This window comes from Rhipicephalus sanguineus, chromosome 1 (assembly GCF_013339695.2).
Source record: "Rhipicephalus sanguineus isolate Rsan-2018 chromosome 1, BIME_Rsan_1.4, whole genome shotgun sequence".
In the NCBI taxonomy this organism is placed as follows: Eukaryota; Metazoa; Arthropoda; class Arachnida; order Ixodida; family Ixodidae; genus Rhipicephalus; species Rhipicephalus sanguineus.
In genome coordinates this window covers 222,966,396-222,980,690 of record NC_051176.1, presented here as the reverse complement: position 1 = coordinate 222,980,690, position 14,295 = coordinate 222,966,396, and the positions used below count along the sequence as shown (strand labels likewise).

Below are 14,295 nucleotides of genomic sequence, written 5' to 3'. Positions count from 1 at the left end.
TGTTCTCGAAGCCTCTATATCATGAAACTAAGAAATAAAAAAAAAAAGGTAGTTTGTGTTTGCGAACGATAAGCTTGATGCGTCGCGATGTAGACTCGTTGAATTAAAACGTGTGCTAAGAATAACACGCTAGACAAATATCAGTTTTTAGGGTGCGTTAGAGGCGCCGATCTACAATGAGTCGTCGATCAAGCCTTTAAACGGCCGTTACAGCACTGATTTTAAATTTACAGTCATCTTATTTGTATATAAATGGTTAAACGTTTCCACATGAAAGTTTCTTTCCGTACGTGGGCGGCCACGTACGGTTAGAATTGAAGGCTTACGCTGAGAAGCGCTACTTTTATTGTAAGCGGTCGCACACTCAGAAGCTGCTGCCACTGGCGCAACAGCTGTGGCTCGTCGCGACGAGCAAAAGGCGGTGAGGAGGGCACAAGAGGGCCGAGAAAAAAAAAAGCGTTCAGAAGCTGAAAAGGAGCGTTCCGAGCCGCGCTACTTTGTCGCATCGAAATGCTTCGCTGGAATTTGGGCTGTGATTCTGCTAAGTCGGCACTAGAGGAAAAGGGCGCGCAAGCGCCCGCACGACTGAAAATAGACCAAAAGTCTAATTCATGTTAGTCTAAGCTGGGAAATAGACGACAAACGGTTCGTTTACTACAGCCCTTATATTGAAATAAGACAAAGTATAGCCATCAGAGTTATATTTGGCCTGCATTTGTCGCTTTTCTCTTCCGCGTTCCGCCAAATGGGAAAGCGTATGACGTGGAACCCGCAAGGTTCAGTACTTGCTCTAACAAGCTTGTCGAAACGTTTAACTGAACGGAGCGCTGTTAAGCTCGAGGTCGCGGTTCGAGTCCCGGCCACGGCGACCGCATTTCGATGGGGGCGAAATGCAGTAACACCCGTGTACTACTTAGATTTAGGTGCACGTTAAGGAACCCCAGGCGGTCGATATTAATCCGGAGTCCGCCGCTACAGCGTGTCTCATAACCATATCGTGGTTCTGACACGCAAAGCGCCAGCAAGTATTAATTAGTAGCGTTTAACTCAAAGCCCTTTTCAAAGCGTTATCCAGCTCTGCCGGACCACTCGGCGCAGTAACACATGTGTAAAAGCTACGCTCCTGTGGTCTACGGAAAGTCCTCCACAAGTTCTATCTTTCTTCCTGGTTCCCTTGAAGGAGGCGCGCAAGTACTTTCGCCAGACCAGAAATTTCCGTTACTTGTGCATGCAAATGGCGGACAAGCACGGGCATAGCCAGAATGTTTTTTTTTTTCGGGGAGGGGGGAACGTTCAGCCATACTTTATGTATGTTCGTGCGTGGGTTTGTATGTGTACGTGTATATCAGGGGCGTAGCCAAGGGGGGGATTGGGACGGGGTTCACCCCCCCCCCCCGAATTTTTTCAGTTTTGCTTGCGTATGTAACACGCACACATACAAACGCACGCACGAACATACATAAAGTATGGTTGAACCCCAACCCCCGCCCGCAAAAAATGTCTGGCTACACCCCTGGTGTATATGTACACATGCAAAATCTAAATATTTAGGGGAGGGGTGGCTTCAACCCCCCACCCACCCATTCCGGTAACGCCAGTGGCGGACAGGAAAGTACAGCGCTCGACAGCGACCGTGGCAGCTGAGGATACCGTTACTGAAAGGGGGTTGTAGGGGAGCGGCGCAGGTTGGCTGGGGAATGCTGGCTGCCGGATGTTGCCCAGTCGCGTCAGCACAGCGTTACGGTCGACGCCAGGTGGCATTTGTGCGCGCAATGTGTGGTACATCTAGCTAGCGCGCGCCAAGAATTGAAATAGTGTTGGGAGAGTGACGGATATTACATTCTCCTAGCACGGAAGCTTCGCAATGCTCATTATTTAAAAAAAGTACCTAAGTCGCGCAGACGTTTTCAGCAGCACAGAAAAAAAATAGATACAAAAAGAAAATGCACTGATACGGACTGCAGCGCGCATTTATTGCGACGGCAGCTATGAACTAACTGTAACTGGTGTGCGTAGGTGAAGAAACAGCAGCAGCTCCGAACCAAACACGCACAATCGCTCTAGGAAGAAACGTGAAAAGTCTCAAGACGGACAAGTGCGGGGCATTCCCCTCGTCAGAATGGCTCCGCAGAAGCCAGAGACGAAGGCCCCCGCTCGTGTATACATATCAGAGGGTCGCCAAGAGAGTTTTCCGAATTGATGGCCGTGGACCGGTAAGTGAGGCGGCTGCTGCGAGGTTCAATGGCCGGGGCACGAACAATGGCAGCCGAGAACACAGACAACCAGCCCAGCTCTTCCCGCCCTCTTTTCGTGTGCGAGGAGGCCTCTCTCTCCGACTGGAGCAACGACAAACATCGACAATGTATCTCCGGCCTCGCGGACGCGCGCACAGACGCCGCGCACAAGCGAGAAAAGAACGCGAACGAGCGGCCGAGCCTCGTGGCGCCACCTACCGGCCGTCTGCGGAGACGCTCAGGAAGTGGCCGCGGCCCAAGTCACCCAAAGCAATAGAGAAAAAGTGCTTGCGGCGGCGGCAGCTACCGTAGAACAGGTGGGATGCAAAGGGCCAGCACGCGTGATGAGTAGGTGGAGTCTCTTGATGCAAACGCCAGGTTTAGTCGAATCTCTGCGGCATTCATTCACGCGCAATAGGGAGCGGAGCGCGCACATATAGCTTAACAAGAAAAGAAAGAGAGCGAAAAAAAAAAAAAAAATCCGGGTTTCTGCAGGTCTTGCCTAGAAGGCTCGTTCAGGAAACTTTTAAAGCAGCCATGCTGGGAATGGTAATCTCCCGACACCTCGCGTGACCTACATGCACGCGGTCAGTAACTAAGCAGCGAAGCCCGGTACATCTGAGCCAGAGCGCGCGTGAGCAGGCTGCAATTTACATACAAAACATGGTTACGTTGCAACGCGCCAGCATCTTTTCTCGCTCATTTACCGCGAGCAAGTCCGTTAGAACCAATTATCAGCGGCAAGATAACTCGCCCGCAACAATGCGGGCAGAAAGATTCGCTGCGAGCAGGCAGCCACAAATATCAACAGAGCCCGCCTTCCAGGGCTCCTTTGCCCGCGGCTACAAAACACGCGCACCCACACAAGCACACTGCGACTGCAGCGAAATCGAATAACGAGCGCGAAACAGAACTGAAAAAGAAAGAAAAAAAAGAAAGTCGATAAAGACGCGGCAGTAGAAAGAAGGCAAAGGTAAGAAGATTAAACAGCGGCGCCGACGTTCAAATCAGTTCGGTTTTGTGGCAGATTGGCGCCTTAATTGGCCTCGTTTCCTCAGCTGTGGGAGATTAAAAAAAGAGAAACGAAGCATGGCGGGATCTAAAATGAAAAAGAAACAAAAAGAAACACGGGGAATCAGAATATATGTCATCCCCCAATCCAACGGGCATAAAACAGAACATAAAATAAAGGAACCTTACAGAGGACCCTGCCCCAAGTGCCACGCACGCAACATACACATATATACTACATACGCGTACGCATTACATACGCACACACTGAAAAATGCACCGGACATGGGAGGCTTGAGGAGACAACAAACGGAAGGACGAACAATGTAGAGGAGGATAAAAAAGAAAAGAAATGCGACATGAAGAGAGTATATCACTCCCCCCACTGTAGGAAAGGAAGGGGCAAGCTAGAACTGGACAGCAGGGGAGAACACAACGGAGGAACGAAGAACAGGGAAAGAAAAAAAAAAGGAGCAAGGACGCAATACGAGTCTGAGCGAAGGAGAATGTGCAGCCGGATTTGTTGAACGAAGCAGTTCTGGCGCGAATAAAAGACGCAGCACAGCGAGAGGGAGAAACGCAAAAATAAAAGCGGAAATAAAGGATAAGAAATGAGCTCCAGCAGGGGCAATTATACGCGCCTGAAAACGATCACAAAGCCACGAGCGGGGAGAGGCCCGATAAAAAAAAAAGAAGAACGAAAGAAACGAGAGAGGACTCGATGAAACCACTGAACCAAGCAAACGAAAGGAGCCTTAGCGTGCGTCAAGGGCCGCGCACCGTATTTGCGGCTGCATCGCGTTGCGTAATTACACGGGGTTGGAGGAAAAATAAAGGAAGAGGCGGGGGAGGATGCGAACCGGGGATGAAAAGGAGAAGAGAAAGAAAGAAACAGTGCGGGCTGAAGAAGGCAGTGCATGGCCTCGTTCGCGCCGCCCAGCTTTTCACAGCGTTTACGACCCCTGGCTTTGTTTTTTTTTTCTCACTTGTGGGTCTCTTCTTCGTTGACACGAAGAACAATTTCGAAGCGGTGCACAGGTTAAATACACAGAGAGAGAAAGAAAGACATCCAATATCACTGACTTTTGTTTACGTTTGTCTTTGGAAAATGAGCTGACAGGCGCTGAACCGTAAAGAGGAAGCTCATGTACACAGTCGGCGAAGGGAAGGTGCAAATGAGTGGTCACCGCGCAATACTTCGTGTACGGGCATGCCCAATACGCTTCATTTTTTGAAAAGGCGGTGGACAGGTAGCGAAACGCGCACAACGTAAATCTCGCCGGCGAATCTAATAACGCCTCTATTCATTGTCACAGATAGCGGTCGCTCAATCAACGTAATAAAATCGTAGCAATTTAATTACTTTTCATTCAGATAGAGAAGTGAGACTCGGCGAGCAAATAAGGATGGTCTGCCGGCCGGCTTGATATTCCATTGTTGAGAGGCGGGGGCACCGCAAAAGAAGACATTTTGACGCAAGGAAGTGCTGTGTCCGTTATTGTTGCGTCGTGTGAAGATTCTGTTTTTTTTTTTCGCACCGCTCAGTTCAAGAATGCGCCAATATTTTCGCGAAGTAATTTGCGCGTTTATTTAATCATAATCTTATTGCAAAATTCATCACAGTCTTTCTTGCGTTCTGTAAGCAACGCAAAAAAAAAAATAGACAGACTCAACTACATTTGACATCTACGTAATGTGAGAGAGAGAGAGAGATAGAGAGAGAGTGAGAGACATATTTATTGTGATGGAAAAGATGAGAGGTCGGCCTGAATCCACGATCTCACCCGCTATTCAGCGTTGGCAAAAGGGAGTGGTTGTAAAGTGAGAGAAAGAGAGAAGCCGTTGATCATGAAGAGGAACATGGTAACACTTAAATGGCCGAAGACTAATGGCCAAAGCGTATATTTCTTACGCTCAGGATATTCAGGTACGCTTCCCTGTTTTACTGCGTAGTTGTGCGAAGAGCAGAGCCAACAATCAGTGCATCTGCATAGAGGCAGTTCAGATGGGGATGCACATAAACAGCGAACGTATATGCCGTTCCATGAATGTGGCTTTTTCCGCGCTGTCGATGTGCACACTCAGTGCAACCGAAGCACGGTGCACACACGTATACAGGCGAGCGAAGCAAACAGAACGCTGCAGCGGCGACAATGCCTGCGACCTTGGACAGCCCCGCGTTTTACCTTGTCTCCAGACAACCAAATAAATGACCTAGAAGAAAAAAAGTTCCTGGCGTTTTCGGGCGACAGAGTACCTAAAGAGAGAACATGTGACAGCGCAGAAGTAAACATCACGCAATCGCTGCTTCACACACGCGCACGCACGTGCACACACAAAAGTGCAGGTACGACACGCGTCTCACCTGACAAAAAAAGTTGTAGAACAAACGAATCGCTGCGAATGTAAATACACAGGGTGTTGATGATGATGATGATGATATGTGGTGTTTAATGGCGCAAGGGCCAATTGATGGCCAAAGAGCGCCAGTTCATGAGACAAAGGATGTGAGCAATGGTTGCGGTAAGTAGCTGTAGAGGGGCCTTAAAATTCCTCGCGCTGAAGGCGGGTAAAACATATATATATATATATTAAAATCATGACAGTGACGTGAAATATGTGTAGTGGAATGAATGGCAAGTGGTCGCAAGAATAAGACTATGAAGATGTGACATCAGCACGAATGCCTCGTCAATGCCCTTGAGTCCAAGGGCCGCGAGGCAAGTGCTGTCTTTAGCGTATTCACCGCAGCAGCGACCTCTGTTTAGAGGCCGTGCTACGGATCACCTTGATATAAGACATGAAAACTCCGTACGTCGTTTAAAAAAGCAGACAGTGACTGATATGTAAAAAGCGGGTCCCTACCGATGAACATTGAAGGGTGAAATGGAAATTGCTGCCGGTAGGGTAATAAAAAGTGCTTTTTTCTGATAGCATCGAGTTCCTTGCACTGAATGAGGACGTGAAGGACAGTGAGTGGCTGACCACATCTATCACATAAAGGTGGCTCGCCACCGGACAGAAGGTGTGTGTGTGTACTGTATGTGTGGCCGATCCTAAGTCTGCAGAGTGTAACTTCTGTGTGGCGTGATTTTGATACTGGAGGCCAGTTACCGAGATGCGGTTTGACAACGTGTAGCTTATTTCGTGTATGCATATTCCATGTGGTCTGCCAAAAGGCTCTGAGCTTTCTTTTCAGGAAGTGTTTTAGGTCTAGTGGAGGAATAGGTAAGGATGTGTTGTGACTGTTTTCGTGGGCGGATGCTGCTAGCTGGTCCGCCAACACGTTGCCTTGAATCTCGCGGTGCCCTGGCACCCAGCACACTACGACATGTTGTTCGAGTGCGTATATCGTGCTTAAAAGAGAATACAGCGAGACAAAGACGGGGTTTTTGTGTCTTTTCAGAGTTTTTAAGGCTTTTACCACGCTTAGAGAATCTGTGTAAATCACTGCCTTTTGTAGTTTTAATTGTTGAATGTGTTTAACGGCCGCAAGTATCGCGTAAGCTTCTGCCGTGAAGATACTTGATTCAGGGTGTAGAATACCGGAATCCGTAAAGGATGGCCCGACGGCTGCGTAAGACACAGAAGTATTGGACTTTGAGGCGTCTGTGAAGAATTCTGCACAAGTGTATTTGTGTTGTAGTTCAAGGAAGTATGTACGGATATGTGCAATAGGCGCGTGTTTCGTTACTTCCATAAAAGAAAGGTCGCAGTCTATAAGCTGCCACCGCCACGGCGGTAGTTGTGCAGCGGGAGCCAATAGACAGTGTTCGAAAAGTGGCACACCCGTTTCCTCAACAAAGCCCCTCACACGAAGTGAGTAGGGCTGTCGCACCGAAGGACGGTGGTCGAAAAGGGCAGAACTAGATAAATCATTTATTGTGGGGTGTGAGGGGTGTTCTTTGTCTGCGTTCACTTTGAGATAGTATAGAAACGACATGTAGGATCGCTGCAGGTGGAGAGACCACTCGTTCGATTCGACGTAGAGGCTTTCCACGGGGCTGGTGCGAAAAGCACCCGTAGAAAGACGAATGCCCGAGTGGTGGACAGGGTCAAGCATCTTCAACGCGCTTGGTGTCGCAGACTGATAGATTATTGCCCCGTAGTCTAGGCGAGTGCGTATGAGGCTTTTATACAAGTTCATCAGACACTTTTTGTCACTACCCCACGTAGTGCGTGACAACACTTTTAGAACATTCATTGCCCTTATGCATTTGTTTTTTAAATGCTTAATGTGTGATACAAACGTCAGCTTATTATCCAGGATAAGGCCTAAGAATTTGTGCTCCGTCTTCACGGAGAGATGTTGACCATCCAGGTCAATATCTGGATCAGGATAAAGGCCTCTCTTTCGAGAGAACAGGACACAGGTGCTTTTTTGAGGATTAAGACTGAAGCCATTCTCATTTGCCCATTTAGAGATCTTGTTCAAACCTAGCTGGACCTGACGCTCACACATGGAGAGGTTGCACGATTTAAAACCGACCTGGATATCGTCGACATATGTGCAGTAAAACATATTTCGTGGAATGCAAAGACGAAAGGAATTCATTTTGATAATAAACAGTGTACAGCTAAGTACACCACCCTGTGGCACTCCAGTTTCTTGAAGAAATGGTCTTGATAGAACATTTCCTACCCGGACACGAAAAGTACGATCCGACAAGTAGCTCTCTATTATATCTAGCATTCTACCACGTACACCAAGGTGGGACAGGTCTCTTAGTATTCCAAAGCGCCATGTGGTGTCGTAAGCCTTTTCCATATCGAGGAACACAGAAAGGAAGAACTGTTTGTGCACGAATGCGTCCCGGATTTGTGCCTCGATACGCAACAGGTGGTCGGTCGTGGATCTACCCTCGCGAAATCCGCACTGGTACGGGTCAAGTAGATTGTTTGTTTCCAGGAAATGTATAAGACGGCGATTTATCATCTTTTCAAAAAGTTTGCACAGGCAGCTTGTAAGTGCGATGGGCCTGTAACTCGCAACGGAGGATGGATCTTTGCCCTGTTTAAGAATGGGAACGACGATCGCCTCTTTCCAAGAGGAGGGGATCTCGCCGGAAAACCAGATGGCATTGTACAAGGAAAGTAGGGTTTTTTGCGTTTCGGCAGGTAGGTTTTTCAACATGTCGTATACCACACGGTCAGAACCTGGGGCGGAATTACTGCAGCTGTTAAGCGATACCTGGAGCTCAGCTAAGCTGAAGGATTGGTTGTATGCCTCGTGTTTTGTACATTTCCGCTCTAGTTTTTGTTTTTCTATTCTTGTTTTGTACCGTTGGAAGACTTCGGAGTAATGCGCGGAACTAGACACTTGTTCGAAGTGTGCGCCGAGGAAGTTTGCCTGGTCTTCCAAGGTGTCGCCTTGTGTGTTTACTAGAGGAAGTGAATGTACGTGCCGCCCTGCTACCCTACTAACCATATTCCAGACTTTACCCTCCTGTGTATACGAATTGATCCCCGTTAAAAACTTCTCCCAACTTTCTCTCCTTGCCTGTCGGCGCGTTCTCCTGCCTTGAGATTTTATGTTTTTAAAACTGTCAAGGTTCTCGGCTGTCGGAGAGTCCCGAAGCAACCTCCATGCTTTGTTTTGTTTTTTGCGCGCCTTCCTGCATTCGTTGTTCCACCATGGGACCCGTCGTTTGCCAGACAGTCCACTTGTTTGTGGGATACATTTGGTGGCAGCATTAATCAAAAAAGCTGTGAAGTAGTCTACAGCTGCACCTATGCTTAAATCACACATGTCTTTCCAACTTAAGAGAGCCGTCTTACGAAACTGTTCCCAATCGGCTTTGTCAATGTGCCATTTGGGAACCTGTGGGGGACATTCATTTAATATTTGTGTGCTCAGAACTATAGGAAAATGGTCGCTTCCGTAAGGGTTATTAATGACCTTCCATTGAAGTAAGGGTAGAAGCGACGGAGATGTAATGCTGAGATCTATAGACGAGTATGTATTGTTAGCGAGGCTATAATATGTTGGATCTTTCTGATTCAACAGACAAGCGCCCGAAGAGAAAAGGAATTGTTCAATTAGACGACCTCGCGCATCGCACCGAGAATCGCCCCATAGACTGCTATGTGCATTGAAGTCCCCAAGCACCAGGTATGGTTCTGGTAGTTCATCTATTAAGGACTGGAACTCATGTTTGTGAAGGTGGTAGTGTGGAGGTATGTAGAGAGAGCAAATGGTTACGAGTTTGTTTAAAAGAACCGCTCGAACAGCCACTGCCTCCAGGGACGTTCGGAGCGGTAAATGTGTGCACGCTACTCCTTGATTTACTATAAGAGCTACACCACCGGATGACGCGATGGCATCATCCCGGTCCTTTCTGAATATGACATATTGGCGTAGAAAATTCGTGTTCTTGGATTTTAGGTGTGTTTCTTGTACACACAGCACTTTTGGTGAGTGTTCATGTAGCAGCTCTTGGATATCGTCGAGGTTTCTTAGTAGGCCTCTGACGTTCCATTGTAGAATTTGTGTCTCCATTTTGAGTGTAAATTAGTGCTGTGTGTACTGGAAGAACTACTGCCTTAAGTCACAGAGCCCTTTTCAGGCCCTGTGATGCGGGTTTTTCCTTTTTTGGCGCGCTCCAACGAGCTGCGCCGTTCCTTCGGCGCTTGAGACGCCGTTGGACTTGCCGTTGTATCCATCGCCTCGGCAGAGACGCTGGATGCCCGCTCGCGGCTAACGCGCACGGGCGTCAGAGTTTTGGGGCTTTCTGCCTGAACAGAAGGCCCTGGGCCTGCAGATCCGGAGACCTGCATGCCCGTTGGTTGCGGAGCAGCCCGGGCTGCTTCCGCTGAGGGGGCGGATGGCGCTACCGCCCGTCCACCGTGCGTGGTACGTGCGGCCGCCGCGAACCTTTGTGGCACTGCCCCCTTGCGTGCCACGTCCGCGAATGTAGGACCCTGTGCGAAGGAAAGGCGTTTGCGCGCCTCCTTAAACGAGATATTTTCAGTTACCTTGAGTGTAATTATTTCTTTCTCTTTTTTCCATGAAGGACAGCTACGAGAGTATGCTGGGTGAGCACCTTCGCAATTTGCACAAAGGGGAGTTTCCACACAGTCGTCTGCAGGGTGATCGTGTGAACTGCACTTGGCACATGTTTGACGGCCGCGGCAGCTCTGAGAGCCGTGACCGAAACGTTGGCACTTGAAGCAACGCCGCGGGTTGGGTATATAAGGTCTGACCTTTAGCTTCAGGTAGCCCGTTTCGAGATATTCTGGTAGGGTGCTTGTCGAAAATGTAATGATCAGGTGTTTTGTCGGGATTTCTTTGTCGTCACGTCTGATTTTAATTCGCTGTACGTGTGTCACATGATGTTCATTCCAGCCCTCAAGGAGCTCACTCTCAGTCAAGTCGAGCAGGTCTTGGTCAGATACTACACCTCGAGAACTGTTGAGGGATCGGTGTGGTGTAATTGAGACAGGGGTGCTTCCAAAAGAGGCAAGTTTTGAAAGCTTTTCATACTGCGTCTTACTTTGAACTTCTAGCAAAAGGTCCCCACTAGCCATTCTTGTAGCCTTATAGCCTTGACCGAGTGTATTGGTGAGGCATTTCGACACAACAAAAGGAGAGATGGTTCTTGCGTTCTTGTCGAGTGTTTCGCAGTGTATTACGTGGAAGCGTGGAAAAATTTCTTTGGGTTTGAGCAAGGCATTCAAGGTCTCTTCGGTGCGACCTCTCTTTGTGAGAGGACGATCATTCAGTCGAGGAAATGAGGTTGAGGCCATATATTAAGTATAGTTTCGGCAGCCATGCCAGCCGCCCACCATGGAGCCCAACATGGGGACGCGACAGCACTTATATTGATATAAAGCATGCCTACGCCAGCTGTACACAGCTACTATAACCAAATATAATGCGCCCAAGAGAGGGCACATACACAAGGTTAACCCTCGCCGCCAAGAAAAACGGAAGTAAATAGAAGAGAGGAGAGGACAGGAAAGATTAAAAGTGAGAAGGAAAGACGAAGATGAGGGGAGAGAGAGACAGGAAAAGGCGACTGCCGAATTCCCCTGGGTGGGTCAGCCCAGGGGTGCCGTCTACGTGAAGCCGGGGCCAAAGGGGTGTGTTGCCTCTGCCGGGGGGCCTTAAAGGTCCAATCACCCGGCGTCAGCTCAACCCCCAGGATCCCCTTTTCCCCGGACACGGCAATGCCACGCACGGCTAGGCGTGGGAGGGGGTCGAAACCCCCCCGTTAGCTCGGGTCCGTGGTGTCGCTACACACCAAACGCCTGCTTCCACAGTACACAGGGTGTTCAGGGCAGTTGTAAAACCCAATAAAAAGTAAGACAGAATAGTTAATAAGCACGAAGCCAGTGCAAAAAACATGTCCGGTGTGCAACCATAGAGCACCTTGCGTGTTGAGCGCTTATATATAGAGCAGCTGAAGAGGGACATCCAAAATAACCACAAAGTCGAAAAGAATCGCAAGTACTGAGGCACATTTTCTTGTTGGGGCCGTGCTGAGCAGCACGGTCTCCCACTGCGTCCCATTCTCAATTTCTCAGCCCTAAAGGCGCGCCTGTTGGCAGCCCCAAATAATGTGATGTAGGTCGGCCCTTTCTTGACAAAATTTACATTTGACCAAATGTTGTTCTGAACGATGGCGATTATACGTCACCTCGGTTGGATACGTATTGGCTTGGAGGAGGCGCCATGCAACCGCCTGCTGCTTATTGACTGAGTGGTGCGCCGGGCGAAAGTGGGCCCGAGAATTACTATTCTTGTACATCGCAGGCGAGGAGCAACAGCCTGCAACGTTTTTGAACCCTCGCTTACGATTTGTGAGCTTTGTGATTTAACGAGTCACGCGACACGCATTTGGCCGGAAAAGCAGAATTGTTTAGCGGTCGTGGCCAATAACTCTCAACTCACGAATAGCAACAACCATAAACAGCGAACAAAGCGAGAGTAAAAAGCAACCGCTAAAGCGCAAAGGCAACGGTAACGCTGCAGCATGTCTGACAATGTTCGCGCTAAAACAACGCCAGGGGAAGAGAAAACTCTTTCGAATGCCGCCATGTTACAAATCCAAACGTGCATCGGCGCGAAAGTTATACACATGTCTCAGTTGGAGCTGTGCTATGTTTTGAACCGCACTGGCGGTACTTATAGAAACCACACCACGAGCACCGAAAGCGTTGTTCGGAGCGCTCAATCATTCCTGTCCTCAATCTGAAGAGCACTCAACATATATGTGCCAGCAAACGTGATCAAAATTCCTTACGATATGCCCGGCATCTGGAACCGTATCGTTAAAACTTTTCTTATACGCGAAAGCTATTCGTATCATGATGTTTATATATCATTAATGAATGCGGCCGTCCAATAACAAATGGCTCTTATACGGACAAAAAGCTCGGTGAACTCGGCGCTAATTTCGGTCTAAACAATTCTATGCAATGAGCTGCGGCTTCGGTAACGCTCGACTATTCGTTACTTGTCAGTAGTTGGCTGGGCGGAGCGAAAGGACGCGAAATGATGCGAAGGAACGACTCCCTCTGCTGTCCCATTGTTTTCTTGGCATCACTTCGTGTCTTTTCACACCACAACTTCAATACGACTGCACGGTTTTAGCGAAAAAGCGATGGCGAACGCAAATAGCGAAGGAAGACCAACAACACCGTCGTACTAGTCGTATTGCGCAACGCGCGAGAAGAAGAAAATAAAAAGTCATAACATAAAGCGCCGCACAAGGTGTTGTTCTATATATAGTGCCACTGGGCGAAGCTTTGCCCTCGCCGTCGGCGGCTCAGGGCACAGCGTGCTACAAAGAAAGAATAGGGGAGCAAGGCTTCGAAGCCCACACTATTGAGTGTCGACTTCTCAGGTGCGAAACGCTTTGGAATAATTATTGCGCAAGATTCCCAGAACTGTGCGCTTTCATGTTCTAGATATAGATCAACTTTGTTGCCCTTCGCTCAACTTTTTTCGGTAGCTTTAACGACGACAGGGGTAGAATGATCATTATTCGGTAAAAGCCCAACGTAATTAGTCACGTGACTGAAATGTGTCTCAGGAGACGTCATCCTGCTGTTTGTGGACGCAGTGGCGATACTGGTCAAACAACTTCAGCAAATGTATATATACACAGTTTAAACGTAAACAAACAAACAAACAAACAAACAAACAAACAAACAGCAAGCACATGGATGAAGCGCTGTAGAACCCAGCGACAAAAAGCGAGATACAGAAAGAGAAAAACGGGTGCCATATATGCGTCTGCTGTTCATGATTGCACGAGAAATACGAAAATATTCAACATTTTTGTGTTTTACAAGGGAAAAAGAAAGCGATATGAAGCGGCAACCATTAACTAGGGACGTATACCACAAGTGTTAAAAAGAAGGCAAGTGAAAAAAAATCCGGCAGATCCCACGCACTGTGGGAATCGATGTAATGCGAAGCAGCCAGCAAAGAGCTGCATACATTGCTTTGTTTATTTTTGAGCCAAATACATCATTCATGCAACGACATATAGTTCACCATATATCGCATGTTTGCCATGCACGCGTGCATGCACAATATGGTATATACCATGCCAATGAAACGTATATTCTGGTATATAGACTGCATGACCGGTCATTTATGTTCATCAGGCACTCCTGTCATCCCATGCCAATTTTGGTAGATATCCAGTTATCTAAACGGCCGGAAGTGCACCATAACAGTGTCATGTAAATCATACCGTACATGACATACATAACATAATTCGCATGTTAGGACCTGTCATTTATGTTCGTCATACAGTCACATCGCACAATACCAATTTTGGTGTATATCAAACGAGCGAAATGGCAGCGAGTCCACCATGAGCGTGGCATGTAAATCATGCCATACATGACATGCATGTCATGGTTTTCATGTTACCACCTGTCATTTATGTTCGTCATACATTCGCGTCACGCAATGCCAATTTTGGTGCATATCAAGCTAGCGAAACGGCCGCGATCGGACGATGAGCGTGGCATGTAAATCATGCCGTAAATGATATGCACATCATAATTTTCAAGTTACAACCTGTCATATATG

The 14,295-nt window shown here is 48.1% G+C and overlaps 1 protein-coding gene across 6 annotated transcripts in view; it reads right to left on the bottom strand.

Annotated features, from left to right (window-relative positions):
- LOC119373048 (TOX high mobility group box family member 4-B) overlaps positions 1–14,295 on the bottom strand; it is a 453,672-nt gene that overhangs the window by 308,722 nt on the left and 130,655 nt on the right. The window lies entirely within an intron of this gene.